This window comes from Amphiprion ocellaris, chromosome 13 (assembly GCF_022539595.1).
Source record: "Amphiprion ocellaris isolate individual 3 ecotype Okinawa chromosome 13, ASM2253959v1, whole genome shotgun sequence".
NCBI lineage: Eukaryota > Metazoa > Chordata > Actinopteri > Pomacentridae > Amphiprion > Amphiprion ocellaris.
Genome location: NC_072778.1, coordinates 2,549,615 through 2,566,765, shown reverse-complemented (window position 1 = coordinate 2,566,765; position 17,151 = coordinate 2,549,615). Strand labels below are relative to the sequence as shown.

At 38.3% G+C, this 17,151-nt stretch overlaps 2 long non-coding RNA genes across 2 annotated transcripts; one reads left to right on the top strand and one right to left on the bottom strand.

Moving 5' to 3' along the window:
* Positions 1–1,898: 1,898 nt before the first annotated feature.
* Positions 1,899–3,967, top strand: LOC129350377 (uncharacterized). Its single transcript, XR_008603759.1, has 2 exons — positions 1,899–3,688; positions 3,752–3,967. It is a non-coding gene; the product is annotated as an uncharacterized LOC129350377 (long non-coding RNA).
* Positions 3,968–5,435: 1,468 nt separating this feature from the next.
* On the bottom strand, positions 5,436–13,916 carry LOC129350308 (uncharacterized). Its single transcript, XR_008603665.1, has 4 exons — positions 13,731–13,916; positions 12,433–12,581; positions 11,202–11,506; positions 5,436–6,766 (listed from the first exon to the last, which is right to left on the bottom strand). It is a non-coding gene; the product is annotated as an uncharacterized LOC129350308 (long non-coding RNA).
* Positions 13,917–17,151: the final 3,235 nt, after the last annotated feature.

The window sequence follows — 17,151 nt, the reverse complement described above, 5'->3', positions numbered from 1 at the left end:
CAGTTTTGGTGATCTGATTAATGTGGGGTTCAAAAGTGAGGTTGCTGTCAAATATCACACCAAGATTGCGGATGTGAGCGGAAGGAGATAGGGTGGTGTTATCAATGATAATGGGGAGTGGGGAAATGGTGTGAGTGATTTGGGTCCAATAAAGATGAGGTCGGTCTTGTCGCAGTTTAACAGGAGAAAATTTTTCCTCATTCAGGATTTTGATATCGGCCGAGCAGCTGGAGAGAGAGGGGAGGGTGGTGGTGGAGGTGGTGTCGGTGGAGATGTACATTGGATATCATCGGCGTAGCAATGGAAGTGTAGGTTGTGGTGGCGGATGATGTTGCCGAGGGAGGAGGTACAGGATAAAGAGGAGGGGGCCAAGGACTGATCCTTGAGGGACACCATGGGACAGGGGGGCAGTGGAGGATGTGCAGTTGTTGACCTTGATGAATTGTTGTCTATTGGTGAGATATGATGTGAACCAGGTGAGGGCGGTGCCGGTGATGTTGATGGAGGATTGAAGGTGGGACAGGAGGATGGAGTGATGATTGTGTCAAATGCTGCAGAGAGGTCGAGAAGAATGAGGATGGTGACTTGTTCAGAGTCTAAGGAGAGGAGGATCGTTGGTGACCTTGAGGAGAGCAGTTTCAGTGCTGTGATGAGAGCGGAATCCAGATTGAAAGGTTTCATACAGGTTGTTGGAGGTGAGATGAGTTTTCAACTGGGCAGCGACGACACGTTCTAATGTTTTGGATATGAAGGGGAGGTTGGAGATGGCCGGAAGTTGTGAGGGGAGGTTGGATCCAAACCAGGTTTTTGAGGATGGGAGAGATGGAGGCGAATTTGAGGGGTGAGGGACACAGCAAGGACTGAGGGAGGTGTTGATGATGTTAGAGATGAGGGGGGAGATGACAGGAGGCAGTTTTTGAGGAGGCAGTGGGATGGGTCCAGGCAGGATGTGGAGTTTTTAGTTCCAGTGATGAATTTGGGCAGGTCCGGGGGGGAAACGGGCGAGAAGTGGGCCAGGGGGGGAAAGTTCAGAGGATTTGGTGGAGGAGAGGGGGGATCAAGTGAAGTGGGAGAGGTGACAAGGCGCTGTGGATGGAGTTGATTTTGTTATTGAAAAAAAGAGGAATAGGTTGCACTTGTCAGTGGTGAACGAGTTTGAGACGGTATCGGGGGGCAAGGAGTTTATTGACGGTTGAAAGAGGGCTTGGGGTTGCTGGAGCTGGTATTGATGAGATCAGAGTAGAAAGTGGACTGTGCAGATTTCAGGCGTCTTTGTATTGTTGGAGGAAGTTGGAGTAGGCTTGGCGGTGAACTGTCAGGTTTGTTTAAATAGTTAATAATTGCTATGGCTTCCATAGTGGTCCCATCAGAGAAAATCATATCCATATACAGATTTTTATTAATTCCAGGCCTGGTTCAGTAAAGATTATGCTAATAACTACATCAGATAATTCTTTGTCGCAGTTGAATTTTGCAGACTGAGAGATGGTTGAGAAGGTTTCAGTTTTTGTTTAGCAAAATATGTTATAATAGAAGGTCTTTATTGTCATTGTGCATGAAATTATCTGCAAACCAGCAAAGTCCATCAGTCTGAGGTATCTAAAAATAAATAAGTAAAGAAAAATGCTTCTAACGCCAATAATAAACAGAATATTTTGAGGGAATATTCTAAAAAGGAAAGAAAAGCTCTATTCTCACTCCTCTCAGGATAAACTGTTATTAAAATTGACTTTAAATTTAGCTTCAACCTGAGATAAAACATTTACTTTAATTACTGATGTCAAGTTTTAATAAAGTTCATGCTACTTTTATAAAATGATGAAAGTGAATAAATTGTATTTCTGTGATCTGTGTTTGATTTCTGTCTTTTCTCCTGTCATCCAGATGTCAGAGGAGATGATGCCACATCTGGTCCAGCTGATGGAAGGTCTTGAAGTTCTCTGACTGGCCTCGACTGAAGATGGTCGTCTGACTGGATTTAAGGTTCAGATGCTCAGTAACAAACTCCACCAATGAGCCAACAGGGAAGCTTTAGGTTTATTAAATGTTGCTATGAAGGTGTCGCTGTTTTTCTTTGTGAATGCAATGTGCTCCAACTGAAACTTGAATTAGAACTTAGAAGTAAATCCTTCCATCTGAAAGGATTTAGTTGCATTAATAACCTCATAACATTCTAATTTTTATTCCAGTCTTGGTTGGAAATAGAATCTCTGTATTGATTCAGGTAAAAACTGAACTTCACAGCATGTTTGAAGCAAAACAACCAGATGAAAACTGTGATGGTGTTGGATTGTCACCGTAATGTTGCAGCTCAAAGCAGCTTTTCTATCTCAGTTCATTCTGACATTCAGCTATGAATCAACACAGCAGATGGTGATCCATGCTGTGGAAGTCTCACATCTCCTGATTTAATGGAGCTGCTTTGCACTTTTTACACTGTTTATTCACCAACACTTTATTTAATAAAAGTCCCATCTAGTTTTTATGAGGAATGTGATGTTTTAATTTCTCTGTGAATAACTGCAGTCTAATGTAACAGCTGGAGTTGTAACATCTGTCCTGATATTGATCATGAAGTATTGATCAGAATACTTATGGTTAGCAGTCATCCCTGAAGTTTTACATTAAAATCTTTACTTGTGTTGTGAACTTTGGTAAGAAGCAGAAAACTTTAGCATTGCCATGGATACATGAGTGTTAAATTCTGTCCATGTTTCCATTTTGGGAAATGCAGTCCAGCAGATGAGTTTGTTTTTACTGCCAGCTACCATTCAGTCTGAGATATTACGAATAAATAAATGTGCATAATGTTGAAATGAACAGATTTTATTTTTATTTATTCCTACAGGTGCTGCAGGTAAGGTTCCAGAACGTGGAGGAATTTAGTCTCACAATCACAGACAATAAATATTATCTGAACGTCAGGTTATTGTTGTTTATCAGCATAATACAAAAAGATTCATGCTAGACATATTCTATCATATATCATTATAATATTTAGTCAGACCCTACAGTATTGAGATTAAGAAATCAAATATTCTATAAAATGTAAATACACTGAACTCATTTGGATATATTTAAGTGGACTCTACAATATTATTTGACACAAATCTATCTAAATCAAAATTTTAATCATTTTTACTCCATTTACTGAACTGATTTAAATATTAAAATCACTCCTTTCTAATCCTCTGCTGTACGTTCAAACCTGAGGCCTTAAATAGAGAAACACACAAGTATCTGAAGGAACTTCTGCAGAGTCCTGGTTCCAGAACATGATGATAGAATTATAGACAAACTTTAACAAAAGCTGCCTGAGAGTTTACAGGTTTTTATGTTAAATTTCTTCAGTAATTTAATGAGAGTTATCAGCAAAAATCAAGTGTTCATTTGATGAACTTCATTTCCTAAAACATCCAGAATTGGAGCTCATATCTTTGGCAGCTGTAAAGTTTCTGCTCCTTCAAAGTTCACAACACAATGAATGAATTCCTAAAACACTCTCAATGCTGGAGAGCGTTTGATGCTGAAGCAGTGACCAGTTTTTCTGTTTCTTCTCTGGAGATGCACAATGAGGGACGTCTGCAGAGACTGAGAAAGAGTCTCACCACATCCTGACATGAGGAAAAAGACTTTATTGAAGACTACAATGAGAAAAACTATCAGACAGCAGACGGCTGCATTCAAGGTGAGCTCTGAACATTTGATCTGGAACAGGAATTCAATAACGGCAGCATGAGCTTCATTTCAGTCTGTAGCTGCTGAATTCATGGATGAATCATCTGGCACTAGAGAGGAAGACCATCAAACATCCACGTCAGCTGATGGAGGTCCAAGAGTCTCACCAAACAAACAACCTACAGAGTGAAGACCTCGAATCTGATTGGACGGCCTCCTATTCAGCCACGTGTGAACAAATGCCTCTAAGCTGATTTGTTTTCTAAAATAAATCTAGTTTGAGTCCTAATCTATGCCTGTGTGTTTGCTTCTTTACACCGCTGTTAACAGTTTAGGCTGTTAGATTGTTCCAGATAAGACAAGTAAAAGATTCTTCAGAGCCGTTCTACCACGAGCCTGACAGGAAGAACTCCAACAGCTACTGAATGTTCCTGTGGTCCCCTCAAGGCTACAGGAGGAGCCCTACGAGGACGAGCCGGTCCACCTGATGGTGGCCAGTCGCTGCGGTTCAAAGCCAACACCGACTACGTGGACTTCTACTGGACCACACGGAGGCCTTCAAACTGGACCAACAAGTTCACGACTCCCCGACTCGTGGGTCTGAGGACGCCGCCGAGCCTCGGTCCAGCCGCCTCCTGTCTGTGGGTGTTTGAGTGCTGAGAGGTTTGTGGATGCATGTGAACGTGTCTGTGTTGAAACAGCAGCTTTTGACTCAGTAACGCCAGGAAAAACCAAGAGCTCCTTTATTTGTGACTTCCACTAAAAAATACTGATGAAAATAAGTTTGTCAGGGTTCTGACTGATAACAGATTATTAAATATGAAAATAATCATTTAAATATTCCTTTAAACAATCCTTTTAGGTCTACATTTCCTTTACACTGACTTCTCTCTTTTTTTCTCATTATCCTTATTAATCCCACCAGGGGAAATTCTGATTTTTGCATATCTCCCCAACTGGGGGAGTCAGAGCGACGGGTCAGTCATGGTACAGCGCCCCTGGAGCAGGACGGGTTAAGGGCCTTGCTCAAGGGCCCAACAGTGGCCGCATTGGGGCTTGAACCTCTGACCTTCTGATCAGTAGTCCAGAGACTTAACCGTTGCGCCACCACTGCCCCAAGCGAGCAGGAATTGAACCTGGGCCGCTGCGTCGGGGACAAGCCCCTGTACATGGGTCCCCCGCTTAACGCGCTGAGCTATACGGGCGCCCCATTCTTGATATATGTACAAGTATTTTGGGTGGAATATACCATTAAGCCTAATGTTCAAGGGTTTTTCTGGGAATATACCATTAAACCAACCTTTTAGGTAAATGTTGGGTAGAATATACCATCAGATAAACCTTTTAGGTCTACATTGGAAGATTTTAGAGTAGAATATTACTCCAAATCATCCTTTTGGTCTACATTTAAGGTGGAATACTCCTTTACACCAAGATTTTTTGGTCAAGGATTTTGGATGGAATACTCAGTTAAAGCAACATTTTAGGTGCATGTCCAAGGATTTTTGGTGGAATGTTTCTTTAAGGTGGATGTGTGAGGACCTTGTAGGTGGAATACTTCCTGAAACCAACCTTTTAGGTCAACATTCAAAGATTTAAGGTGGAATATTCCTTTAAACCAACCTAAATTTCATGTTTTGATCATTGTCAAGTGAGAAACCTCAATCCAGACTCCTCATAATGACATTTGAGATTAATGCTGCTGTTATTTGTTTAGTCCAGACTAAATGACAGAAATCCATAACTGTAATTTTATTTCAGGACTCAGTTATTAAAAGTCAAAACAATCCATGTGACTCTAAAAACTCAACAGCTTTACAAACTCTAAGATTAAACTCTCCACAAGGATCCAAAATAAGTTGGACTTCTACATGAGAGGTTTAATTATTCTTCATCTACTTCCTGAAAAGTTTGGTCAATAAAAAAGACAACTATTATTTCCAGCTGAACTAAAGACAGACTCTGTGATTTTTCTGCTCACATGTTGTGTTGTTGTAAACTTCCTCTTTCAAATAAATAGCCTCCTAACCCCCTGAAAACCAGTGTTTGTCCTGTTCTTGTGTTGCTCCTTGGCGACCCTAGACAGCCGGGTCCTAATGTTTTTTGAGCAACACACCATACTATGATGTTTTTACAATGATGGTTCTACTATGGAACCAGTTTGACATGTTCAGGCATTCTTTGTGTGAAAACTCAGAGATTTCAGGGATCAGAAGGTGGTTTTCAACTTTCTTTGTTAACTTTCTGCTTCAACTTTAAACTAAATTTCCTTCACTAAGCCAGCCCTCTGGACTTCCAGTAAGCTGTGTTCCTATTGGCTGTCCAGGTGGCTGCTTGGTGTTATCAGGAACACCTGAGCAGCTCAGTGTCTCTCTGCTTTATTTAGCTGCAGACAAACATTTCCTCTGCTTCTCTTCACCACTGATCTGGGTTTGGCTCCATTGTTTTAGTTTGTTATTTAGGCGTTGGCTTGCAGCTTCCAGCAGTAAAATCATCTTTAATGTGTTTCTTGGTGTGTTTTAGGGCTTTGTACTGGATAGTTGTCTTGGTAAATGTGGTTCTTTAGCCACAGTTAGCACATGGTGCTAGTGTGTGCAGTGATTAGTGGATTTGGTACAGCTGAGTTGTGTCTTTATCTTGGCTGTAGTGAGTCTTTAGAGGTTTCTGGTCAGACACATTCTGTATTCTTGTTTGAGAACCAACGTTGGTTGTCCAGAAGGTAAGAGTTCCTGTCCTGATTCTCTGTTCTCAGAGGTTCTCTGGTAGGCTGCAGGAGACTTTAGTGTTTGGGTTGTACTAGTTTGGTTTTTGTACAGTTTCATTTGGACGACTTTCTTGAGGCCCCTCCATGTGGTTTAGTGAGGTTTTCTGGAACAGTTCTACAAAGCAACCTGCAGCAGAAGAGACTTTGAGAGTTTTTGGGAAGTTCTGGAGACCAGACTTTAGAGCAGCAGAAACATTTGTCAGCAGTTTGAGCAGGAGAAGGTGAGCTTCAGAGTAGAAATGAGACGGAAACCTTCTTGACCCGTGTGGTGAGGTCCTGTACCAAGAGTTTGAGCAGGTTGTGAAGAGTCTGTAGTTCTTTGGTCTGAAAGCACAAGAAGAGTCGACTCATTAAAGGAGAAAACAGGAGATATTGTTGGTTCTTCTGTCGCTCTGCAGTTTCCTTAGACTGAATATCAAGTTTATATGTTAAATGATTTCCCATGTGAGCCCAAGAAGACTTCAATAAACTCCCTCCATCCCCTGAACACAACACATTTTATTACCATGTTAAATCTTTTTTTAAAAAATATGTTTTTTGTTTTAATCATAGTTTTAGCAGTTTTTCTCTTTGCTTGTTTAGTTTTGTCATCTGTGTGAAAAGTGCTAAACAAATAAAGTTGATAAATTGAATAATTGACTAACTCATGATTGTGACAACAGAAGTATTTTCATAGTGATTTAAGGGTTTGTTTCATTTTTAAGGTTGGGGTTAAAATCTTGCCAGAATAAAAGATTAAAGAAATGAACTACATTTAAAAAACAAAGGAAAAAAACATTTAATATAATAAAACTTTTAAAAAGAAAATTAAACACTAAATATAATTAAATGATATTAAACAGACAAAATATTCAATTAGACAATTAAACAGAAGATACAAAACATGTAATTATGAAATTAAACAAAAATTTTTAAACAAAATATACATTAAAACTGAAATATTTGAGATAATTAAACATTTAAAAAATACAATTAAACTGGAAGAATATTAAACATTTAAAAAAAAACCATTTAATTAGATCATTAAACCTTTAAAAAGACAAAACATTTAATAAAAAATGTTTAATTAGAAAATTAAATCTTGAAGACAATAAAACTTTAAATAGGAATTAAACAGAAAATACAATGAAGCATTTGAAAAGGAAATTAAACATTAAAAGGTGGTAAAACATTTAAAAAGTAAAACCTTAAAGATTTAATCGAAAAATGAAACATTGGCAAAGAAAATTAATTTTTCAAACAAGCTGATAAAACATTTGAAAAAACAACAAACATTAAAAAGACAAAACATTTGGAAATCAAATCAGACATTAGAAAAGAATAAAAGGTGAGAAAAGAGCAAAACTAAACATTTAAAAAGAATCAAACTCAAGACAACATTTGAAAAGACACCAGTTAAACTTTAGAAGATCAAATTAAACAGAAGAGACAATAAAAGGATCAAAATGAGCAAAAACAGATAAAGGTTTTAAAGCGTTTTCTAGTCTGAAATGAAAACATCAAGTTGTTTCTTCAAACATTTCCTCTTTCTATGTTCTTGGTTTGATTGTGGACAGATTTACTAAGAACTCGTTTCAGAAAACTGCTTTCCAGATAAAGTCTACTAGTAGTTGAAGGCATTGATCAAACTAATGTTACCTTCTGATCTCCACAAACTTCACTGTTTAGTGAAGAGAATCAAAGTTTGTTGAGGATTTCTAAAAAACCCACAGGTGAAGGTCTGAGAAGAACTCAGATGGATGATCTAAATGTGAAATCAAGACTCATGGTCACAAGTTTTAAGGCTTCTGTTAACCAGAAAGTTCAAACTAACAGAGAAGTACTGAGAAACTTCTAAAATTTCAGTCCTCAGACTGTCTAAAGGTTCAAACTAACAGAGAAGTACTGAGAAACTTCTAAAATTTCAGTCCTCAGACTGTCTGAAGGTTCAAACTAACAGAGAACTACTCAGGAACTTTGAGGTTTTCAGTCCTCAGACTGTCGAAAGGTTCAATCTAACAGAGAACTACTGTGGGACTTAGAAAATTTCAGCCCTCAGACTGTGTGAAAGCTCAGGTCCTGAGGACTCGGGAGGTGTGGAGGCTTTGGAAAGTCTTGGAACTGAGGGTTCAACCCTCCAGAACAAAGGCTGAAGCCCAACCTCCTGAGAAAAACGGTCGAGTCGAGACTCGAGTTAAAAAAAAACTCGAAAACGACAAAAAATAGATGATAAATGCGCAAAAAAAAGAAGAATTTGCATCTGAGCGAAATAGCTCAGGGGGATAAGAAGAGAGACTACAGAGTGGAAGGTCGCAGGTTCAAGACCCGCCGCTGGCAGTTTTCTTTCTTTGTCTTTGCCAGGATTTTGAGAAAATTTATGAAGTGTCTGGTCTTGAACCAGCGACCTGCAGCTCCATAGGCAAATCCTTAACTCACTGAGCTACAGATCAGATACAAAGAAATAAATTCGTCGTCCCTTTGGCATCGTAGTTGCTGAAGTCACCACATGGGTGGAGCCAAGGCGGAGTCTGGGTGGAGTCAGGGCGGAGAGTAGGCGGGGAGGTGGGTGGCGGCCTCCCCCCTCTACTCCCCCACCTCCCACCACCACCCACCACACCTTCCCCCGCCCGACGAGTTCTTCGAGTCTCCACGAGTTCTTCGAGTCTCCACAGGTTTTCCCCAGTTTCTGGAGTTACCAGGTCGGAGGCAGAACCAGTTGTCATGAAGAGGTGTTGAAGTCGGCCAGGATGGACTGACTTTTTACAGCGACTAGAAGGAAGACGACTAGAAGATCAGGTCTTTAACCACCATCCATAAAATCCATGGAGTCGCTCCAGAGAAATGAAGGGACGTCAACTTTTATCAACCTCCATCCAGATGTTCAACTTCATATCTTTACTTGGACATTTTTAGCACCACAAACCTTTAGTATCACACTTTATTATCATTTATTAGGACTTTAATGGAATCCACCAGCAGATTTACTTTTTGTTGATAAACTTTATTCTTGTCGTTGTGGGACTGCAGTATTTAAAACTCTTCCTTCTATCTGACCTCATGTTTATTAGTTTTAGTGGAGAAACTTATTTTAATTGTCCATTAGTCTCTTAAAAACCAAATAATAAATTGGATTAGTCAAGAGCTTTAAATTTCTTACTTTGTCATATTTTAAATATGACAAAAAATATAAAAATAAAGCGTCTTGAGACAATTTGACCTGTAACTGGCGTTATATAAATAAAATAGAATTAAAATTGTATGTATCTTATAATGTTGGATTAATTCAGCCATATATGTTGGAAAACACATTTTCTTTGTCCATTAAGCTGTTGATTGTTTTCTCCACTAATTCATTTCTTGTTTTGGTTTATAAAATGTCAAACCCAAATATATTCAGTTTACTGTCATAAAAACCAAAAAGATTTACATTCATGATGCAGGAACCAGGCAGTTTTTCACTTTTTATCTTAGTTTAGTCAGAAAGATAGTTGATAATGTGTGAATTGTTGCAGCTTGTGAGCCGTAGAAGGTTTTAATCTTTGGGGCCGAGTGTCAGAAAACATTTAGAAACCAACATCAACAAAACACTCAACAAAGATTTGAACATCATTAAAGGGAAATCCAACTTTTGCATGACAATGTCTCATTAAAGGACATTTATTTCCAATGTAGATGTGTGATGTTCATCCTCTGGAGCTTTCTCTTCACATTGTCTTCCACCTGGACTGGTTTAGTCGGGAGCATGTGCAACAAACATTTGAAAAACTGCACTTTAACATCAATGAATGACACTGAAGTTTAATCTCTACATAAATGAGACTGAGTCTGGATGTGCTGCTCTGTCATTAACTCCTAAGTTTAGGGAAAGTTCAAACAAAAGACGACAGTTCAGATAAGACTTGAGAATGAGCTGATTCTGAACAAACATCTCAGACTTTCTGAGCTTCAGCACCTCTAGCAAGATATTTTAACAACAAGCAACTCAAGAGATCCAGAAGTTGCAGAGAGTTAGCTTTAGCTGAGCCAAAGAACATGTGTGATGCTAACCGAGCAAACATTTCAGACTTTTCTCTGTGAATTCTGAGAAATAATTTCCTATTTAATGACAGAGCTACACATCTTAACTTAGTCTCATTAAAACAGACTCTAATTCAGTGTCATCCATCCATATTAAAGTGCAGTTACCCAAAATGTTTGTTGCATGAGCTCCAACAAAACCTGTCCAGGTAGAAGGCCACTTTGACAAACAGGAAGTGGAAGATTCCAAGCAGATTTATAGAAGGGGGAACCGGACTGTACTAAGTGTGGTGCAGTATAGAGGGGTGTTTTGTGGGTTTTTAAGGCTGATAATGATTATTAGTGAGACATTAGGAGTAGATATTCATTTGCAGTAAATGAAAGTATTTAAAATCTTGGAGTTAAACTTAGAAGAACACAAACTAACAGAAAACTTTGTTGATACATTTTTGTTTTGTTTACAGATGTTAAGTTAAAGGAGTTTTATTCGTGACGTATAACCAATCAAATCACTCCAGAAGACAGAGCGACCACAGGTAGATAAAGGTTCAGAGCCAAAGTAGTGCCATTTTTAAATGTATTTATTACCGTAAATCAGTAAAAAATAAAATACTGATAATCAGTAAATCAGTCAGCCCACAATTACTACAATTCTACAATGTATGTCTCTTTCCTTTGACTTGTTATTTGTACAATCTACGATGTATACGATGGCGTTTTTTCATACCAAAGGCTATACTATAATGTTTTCTAAGAGACATACCATGCTACTCTGGTTGTTCTGGCTCTGGGCTGCTGCACTCCTCCTCTGTTGTTTTCTGGATTGTACTCAGCTGCATGCCTTCGTCCACCAGGCCTCCGTTGACTCGTCCCGCCTGCCGTCTCTGGAGCTGAAGCTGGATTGGAACAGACCAAAGTACAGTCCAATCACGATGCCAGCTGCCTCTCAAAAGGCTCCTTCATCTGGCAGGTGGCAGCACTTCTTCTGAGGGGAAGCTGAGCTGGTCCAGCAGAACTTTGGAGATGTGTTCCAGTGGTTGGTGGATGTGTGGGGAGATAGAGAGGGACCTTTGAATTGTTCACAAAGGAAAACAGGGAACCCATTGGTAGTTTTAGTTTAGGGTGCTACTGTGGTGTGTTTTTGGGTTTTAAGAGGTGAACAGGAAGAGTTTTTTTTCATATTGATTATCTTTTACTTTGTTCCTGGTTGGAATGCCCATCAATGTCAACAGGAAGTTCACTTTTAGTTCTGTTTATTTATTTTTATTTTACTAACACCCATTTGTTTTTAACCCCCTCACATGTTGTGTTGTTGTAAACTTACTCTTTCAAAGAAATACTCGTCTAACCCTCTGGAAACCAGCGTTTGGACTGTTTTTGTGTTGCTCCTCACCTGCTTCAGACAGCCGGGACAAAACAATGTTTTGTGGACTAAAGGCTTTTCTATGACATTTTTAGAGCGACATGCTATACTATAGGCTTTTTAATTGACATATTACTATTATGTTTTTTTGTTTTAGGTTTTTTTTGTTTTTCAGCAACATACTATAAGAATTTGAACAGTTTTAAAACTTACTATACTTTTACTTGTGCAATGAAATTATTATTCTATGGTATTTTTAGATGACATATTATACTCTGATGTTTTCTTGAATAACATACTATTTTGACAATATACTGCACTATGACAGTTTTTGAACCACATATCATACATGACAATTTTAGGCAACATCCTATCATTTTGCACTTTTTGAACCACATAATAATCTATGGGGTTTTTATTTGCCGACATGCTGTACTATGAACTACAGGCCATACTATGTTATTCTTGAGTAAAGTATATTATACTTTGACATTTTCTGAACTACATCCTATACTATGGCGTTATACACAGAGTACTTTGGTTACATGTTGATTTATAACCTAGATTTTTTTCTGTTTTGTTTTTTGATGGGATTACCACAGACCTGACTGTGAACAACGTTGACACCCACCTGAGGGAGACGCTGTCTAAGATCTCAAGGCTGCTTGGTCGTGGTCTTTCTGGTCCTGCTCCAGAACGCCTTCATCAACTACATCTTCTTTTGAAGAGGCCCTCAGATGCTGCAATGTCTGACCTTCAGGATGAACTGCTACTTTCACTCTGTAACGAGACGGTGGTTATTTTAAAGACCCAGCTCCTGGCGGCTTTGAGTGAAAATTTAACATCCATCAAAAGGGAACTACAGACAGTTATATCTGAGCTGTGGGTCAGTATTTCAAACATCAAATCCGACTCTAAAGCATGCTGTGGGTGAAACGGAAACTTCACTCTCCACATCACCGACGACATCGTCACACTCCAAAGCAGAGCATCTGTCTGCTGAACTTTTAAAAGTGGACTATAAATGTGAAGAATGTGAGCAGCAGCAGACTGTGAGCAGCAGAACAGATGTGATCAGAAAGAAGTCATTTCCTTTTTTCTTTTCTTTCTGGTTGACTTGATGCTGTCAGATGCAGATGTTGGAGCTGATTCTGATCTTTCTGGATAAAAAGTTGCTTTTCCTTCACAGACTTTTCAGGAAATTATTCTCTCAGGTTTTCTCTGCTATTTATATTTTTATTATCTGTGATTATTTCATTATTTCATTATTGTAAAATAAAGTTTGAGGCATAAAGACTCATTTAGTTTTTTTAATCCTGAAATCTTTGATGTAGCAGAACTAAACTTCCATTTTCCTTCTTGTACTTCTGATACTAGAACTAAACGTGTCTTCAACACGGATCATCTGGTTTTAATGAATCAGCAGCAACATCACAACAACAAATGAGACAATTTTCAACAAATTCATGAAACTGATGTCATTAAAACTATCAGAGTCTGTTTTAGTGTCAAATTAAAGCTGATTACTGACAACTAGAACATTAAGGTTACTGTTTTAATCACATTTAAGTTTCCTGAACGTTGAATTAACGTCAACCAGCCACAGTTTTATGAACTTAATGAACCACATTACAGGAACACAACACACTTCAGCCGCTGACAGGAAACAACATAAACATCGTTAGCTTAATGCTACGTTAGCTTAATGCTACGTTAGCTTTAATTAGGTTAGGACTGAGCAGCTAGCTCGGTTAGCATCGCTAACATTAAAGCTAATATTTACTGGATGCTAACTTTCTTCTCTGGTCAACACAGACAGAAATAAACTCCACCAACATCTGGAGTGCATGGCACACATTATATCTGACACTAAAGCTGCATATAAGTGCAGTAAAAGCGGCACCGATACGAAAATAAACATTAACTTACCGAACTATCAGAGTCCTTTCAGTGTCTGCTGGTAGAATCAGCTGAAGGTAGAAAACTGGTTAAAACAAGCCAACGGGCAGGAAAACTGTCTGTGGAAAATGTTCTGCTGCTCCACCGATACATAAACCAACAGTTATTATATCAGAATTAATCCAAACGAGGAGAGCAGAGTCTCTGCTTCCTCCTCCATAGGACCTGTCAATCATTCCAGACCGGACTGTCAAGTAGCCCCGCCCCCTGGCTTTCCAAAACTCAAACGCTCTATAAAATAATCAATATTGATTTATTTTAGTCCAAGTGTGTGACTGCATGTAGACTGGATGACTGGCTGCTGGATTTTATACACCTGTGGCAACGGCTCTGAATCAAACACCTGAACTCAGTGATTAACAGGTGTGTCCACATCCTTTGGTCCATCTAGTGGAGACAGACTACTATATCTAGAGATGAAATGAGATTAAAACACTCTGATCTGTGGAACCTTTATTCTGTTGCTCAGGTTTTAGGTCTGGACCTGGTCTAATGGAAGATGGAAGTAAAATCTCCCCTTTTTCACTTTTACACACATACATGCTGGAATCAGGAATGTTCTGATGAAGTTATTTCTGGTTTTTATTGCTCCTCATTTGATCCCAGTCTATTTTCTTTTATTTCTGCGGATACCTGAAACCCTTTCCCTGTTTAATCCAGATTTCATGTAGCTCACCTGTGGCATTTATTTTTTTAGTTAGTTAGTTATTAGTAATATTTATTTATTGTTATGTATTATTTACTTTAGATGTTTTTTTATATTTATTTAATTATCATGTGTTTTTGAAATTTAGTAAAACTTTGTTTATTTTTATTTAAAGTTAGTAATAACAGCAATCAGGATGATGATAATAATAATTTATTCGAAAAATACGGCTACATTTTATGTAACTTTAAAAAAAATCGTTTTCAAAACAAATCAATACAAAATGAAACATATTTTACAGACTATATTTTATGTTATGGTGTTTTGTGTGGCTTTGCTACCCTCTAGTGGCCACAGGTGGTAACTGCTACGTAAAGTTGCCAAAATTACACATAATCCGAACTTCCTGTTCCGCCTACAAAACATAATAATTTTAATTTTCCTTTTAATGAAACTATGACAATGTGATTGAGTTTAATTTGCAGTACACCAATGAACTGCTGTGATCAACACAAGAGCCCACATCATGTTAATAATGTGGCGATCGCAGAGCTCACCGCTGTGACCGAGCTGTTGTGCTGCAATGCACTATGGGAGTTTGGAATGTTGGGGATTTAAATGTTGTTATTGTGGTTTATGTTAGTGTTATGATGTTGCAAGTGTTTGTGTTTTATTGTGTTTTTGTCATTTAGTCAGTCTAGTTGGTTTAACTAAGTGTTATGTAGTCAGGACCGTGAGTGTGAAGTGTAGTGTGTTTAATGACTTCCGGCTACATTTCCTGTGTATGGCATTAGTGGTGTGTCAAAATAAAAACACCTATCAACTGCAGATGGTAATAAACACGATCAGTCTGTTTCAAGCGTCGTTCTGCGCAGCTCACCACAATAATTTAGGTTTTCTGTGGCTTTATGTAGCTTTAGCTAACAGATGTGAGTTTACTGAAAGACTAGGAGAGACTGATGTTTAGAATGAAGCTGTAATCACCGTTAGTCAGCTTCTCCAGCTGCTCTGATCATTTTAGTCGGAGTCTTAGCAAAGTTCAAACTGAAAAGTAGGTGCTAACCTGAACAGAACAGCTGCAGCCTGATAAAGGTAAATACAGAGTCAATACTTCCGGGTCGGAGTTCAAAATAAAATACACATGCTTGTAGTTACGGACTTTGTCCACGGGGGGCAGTAAACACGTGATTATCCACGACGGTGATTAAACTGTTCCTGCAGTGGCTCAAAATTATGATGGTTCGAGGAAAAATGACAGTATAAATACACACAACACATTAAAACATAAATTGCACCAAAATACATTAATAAACAAACAAGTAGCAATCATAGTGCATAAAAACCACAAATGAAAAGTAGAAAATCAGTCAAAAATCAGACTTTATTTGAAAAATCCATTTTTTGCACTAAAATAAGGGAAACTAAAAATTTTAATCACATACAGATGTTTATGTACAGTAATAGAAATGCTTCAGAAAAGACTGAACAAATATTAAATCTATTTTACAGAATTTCAAAGATAAATTAGGGACTGTAGTAGATGTATTTTACCTGCAGTATGCATTATTTATTGTAGTATTATATCTGTAGCATTCATAATTTACTGCAATATTTTATTTGTAGTATTTATCATCTACTGCAGTATTTTACCTGTAGAGGTCATCATTTACTGCAGTCTTTCAGTTGTAGTATCCATCCTTCAATGCAGTATTTTTCCTGTGGTATCCATCATTTAATGTAGTATTGGACCTTTAGTATTCATTCAGAATTTTTCTTGTAATATTCATCATGTACTGCAGTATTTCAACTGTAATATTCATAAATTTCTGCAGAATTGCACCTGTAATATTAATCATTCTCTGCAGTATTTCTGTTTTAGTATACATCATTTACTGCAACATTTTACATGTAGAATTCATTATTTATTAAAGTATTTTACCTGTAGTACAGTAAATACAAACATTGTGATCCAAACTCCAACCAGCTGGTGGCGCTTATGAGGCACACTTCACTGTTTAGAAGATTAGGATTTTTACATCTGTGAAAAAGCAGTGAAATGTTCCTTGTTTGAATTTATTAAAATGTGGATAAAAACAGAGAATCTGAGGCTCAGAGCTGGAAGTGAAGTTTCCCTTAACTTTGCCCTTAACTTGAGGGTGGTGCGTGGTTGGTAATCAGACTGTAACTGTGCATCACGTATGATCTCAATGTACGGATCAGATATTAATCAGAACTGAACAGAGTCACATCCAACAGAAACATCATGATGAGCTGCATCCAGACTGAACTCAGGAAAGTTTTGCCTCATTTCCAGTGACTGATGGAGTGTTTGATCAGTCTGGTTATTCACTAACACCTCCTCTGGATCCACTGGGCTCCACGCTCACTTTTCCACTGGCAGCACTGGTGCAGATCATGGACAAAGTGGCCCCAGCACATGATGAGGTCCTGCATTTACCAGAGTTCCCTAAATGCCTCACATCCAGGCTCAGGTAGACGCCGTCAGCAGCAGCTCAGACAGGTGTGTGAAGACATAAAATGCTTTGTGTAGGAGCAGATTTGAAAATGCTCTTTAATTATTTTGGTGTCAGTGGGTTTCACTCCTTATTGGCTAATTGTCGGTTTACTTATATAAGGTAGGAACCTTTGTGTCTAGGTAGGGTTTCCAGCAGGAAGGAGACAAACTAGTTTTTGACCACTAAACATGGAACTTGTGGATGTGAGTTTGAGCACTTTGGAGATTTC